Genomic DNA, 2,739 nt, shown 5'->3' with positions numbered 1-2,739 from the left:
TGGTCTAGTCAGTAGTCAGTGTAGTCAGTGGTTTCTAGAAACAGTTTGCTAAATGGATAGACCTGGGCTAAGGCAAAACCTATCTGTCCTACCCAGAGCCCTTTGATCACTTCCATAGTACAAATCTCCAGTATGAATGGCCCAGATGCACATTTTGCTCCCTCTTTTGTCATTTCTGTCTCATTAGCAGCCTCGTTTTTCTGTGCCTTTGAAGAACAGAATATTTTATGACCCACATTCAGCCCTAATTTTAAAGCGACACAACTGTAGTTGCTTAAGAAGCTTCCTAAGCCTCTTTCAGCAGGGCTGGGAAAATCAGCCCAAACTGTGGCTCATAGCAAAAGAGAAGTGAGAGTGTTCCCCTTGAATTTTTATCTGATCCATCTATGTTGTTTTCACTTTAAAAAAAACACTCATTGACATGAAACTGCTTTCATAATTATATGAAAAATAAAGAATACTGTCTGACTTTGAATTAAGATGCAACTTCAAAGGTGTAAGGAACTTCTTATGGTATCAAAATGTCATTTTCCTCATGATATAGGAGCAGTTGTCTCCTGCATTGCTGCAGACTGCCATTCTTTTACCCCCAAAGGTATACTAATCAATTCTTAAACAGTCCTACTTCATCCATGTTTTAGATGTCTGAACTACTGAGTGATCTTTGTAGCAGACACATCTGAAAAACAGCATTCACAATGCTTATGCATAATTTACAGTATAATTCTTTACACTTATCTAGCACCTTTCAGCTTAAGATTCCAAAGCTCTTTGCAAATATTAATTAATTTATCCTCCCAGTGGTACTTGAAAATAGGGGATATTACAATTCCCCAGGAGATGAAATGGTAAAAAATGATTAAAAAAAGAATGTAACTTTCACCAAGTCACTGTTGCTATACAGCTTTATTTTTTCAAAAGCAGAACGGAGATAAAATAATAAAGAAATTTTCAAAAAATGTTATGAATATTTTTTCCACTAAGAGAAGCCTGAATAATTTTAGAGCAAAAGATTATTTTTACATATGTTTAAGTAAAGGCATGAACTTGTGAAGGCCTCAACTCTTGCATTCAGCTAATGCAACACTGACATAAACAGGAGCTTGACACCCAGCCCCTGTGCACTTCTGAGAGTCTTGACCAGAGACCAGCAGTACAAATAAGTACAAATGGGAATATAAATCCTTCCCATTCCTGAGGTGCTTACCAGGAATTCAAGGACCTTATTGTGTATTTTTATTTTTAAATTTCAGGATCCCAACTTGTTTCTTGTCCGTCTTTATTTTGTCCTGTAAGAATACATTCTGCTTTGAAAACCAAAGAACTGTCATTGAAGCTCTAATTTTTTTGAATTTCTGAGAGCATTTTGACACTTAATCAAGTCTTGCTGCTCCCAGCTTCCTTTATTATGATAATGTATTGAACTAAATTGTAGATGGCAAAAGGAAAATTACTGGGATGATGTCTTAACCCATTGAATGAAGGCCTGCTCCCACAGAAGCCCCGAGCAGCACTCCCATTATTTGCTTAATGCCCATGTTGTATTCTCAGCCACGGCACACAGCAAGGAAAAGCCAGTTACACAGCCCTGAATATATTAAGATGCTGGCAGTGTTGGGAACTTAACTCCTTGGTGCTATGGTGCTCTAATATGATATTTGATGCTTTGCTAAAATGGAGTTGTCTTATCTACTCCTAAAGAGTTATTCCTATGCCACCTTCCACATACCTGAGTATTTCATCAGGACTTTTCATTTTAAAAGGATCCCATTTTCACACTTCTATTTCATAGGACTGGTGCATAAAGGAGAACTTTTTAGCTTCAATAATTATCCCTCTGGCAATGCTGTGTTTCTGTAATAGCCCCAGAGGGCAATATTTATTCCAGTGTTGATGCATATTGTTATTTTTTAAAAACTTATGAGTTTTCTAAACTTATGAGTTTCCATTTCAAACTGAATGTTTTTCTTTGAAGATACAGAGTCACATTTGTTTTAACAGGTAAGCAAAATAGCAGGGAATTTATCTCTTGCTGTTTCATAAGGAAACAAATTTTTTAAAATCTTTCTAAGACTATTTAGACTTTTGTTATCCATACTTCAAGTTATCTGTCTCCAAGTACATTAACCAATGCTTTTGTAGTCATTGTTGAAAACAATCCTGGCCTGGAATGCATAAATTGTATTTCCCTTTAATCTAACTGGCAACATCATTGTCATGAAGCAAACAATGGAGAAACAAAACAGAAATATGGCTTGTTTCTGGAGACAAATGTGATTTTATCATTAAAGTAAAAAATATATAAAAATTATCATAATATTTAAGTGCTATATATGATCTTTGCATCATCAATGATGCAACCACTATAACATAAAATAAATCTAAATATTGGGCTATTTAGCATGCTGGCCTTGAATCTAAGCACTACTAGCTAATCTCTTTGTAATATATTCATATATTATATGTATGAGTGTATATTATGTATGTCCACATATATTAGCATCCATCTTCTTAACATCAAGTATCATATCTGTGAATTAAATTTTTTTGTGTTTTGTGACATTTAGCATGTAAATTTTAGAGCTCAGGATTAAGAATTTTCCTCCAAACACTTTACTTTTGATAGATTCTGCCTTTGTGCAAATGGGCATCAAACCATACAATACAAATAGAAATCATGGGTAACTGGGGCTTTCACCTTTTTCTCTTACACTCACTTTTGTGAGTCATGCAACTCTG

Source organism: Lonchura striata, chromosome 1A, assembly GCF_050655825.1.
Source record: "Lonchura striata isolate lonStrDom1 chromosome 1A, ASM5065582v1, whole genome shotgun sequence".
NCBI classification, from domain to species: Eukaryota; Metazoa; Chordata; class Aves; order Passeriformes; family Estrildidae; genus Lonchura; species Lonchura striata.
Note: the sequence above shows the minus strand (reverse complement) of the source record.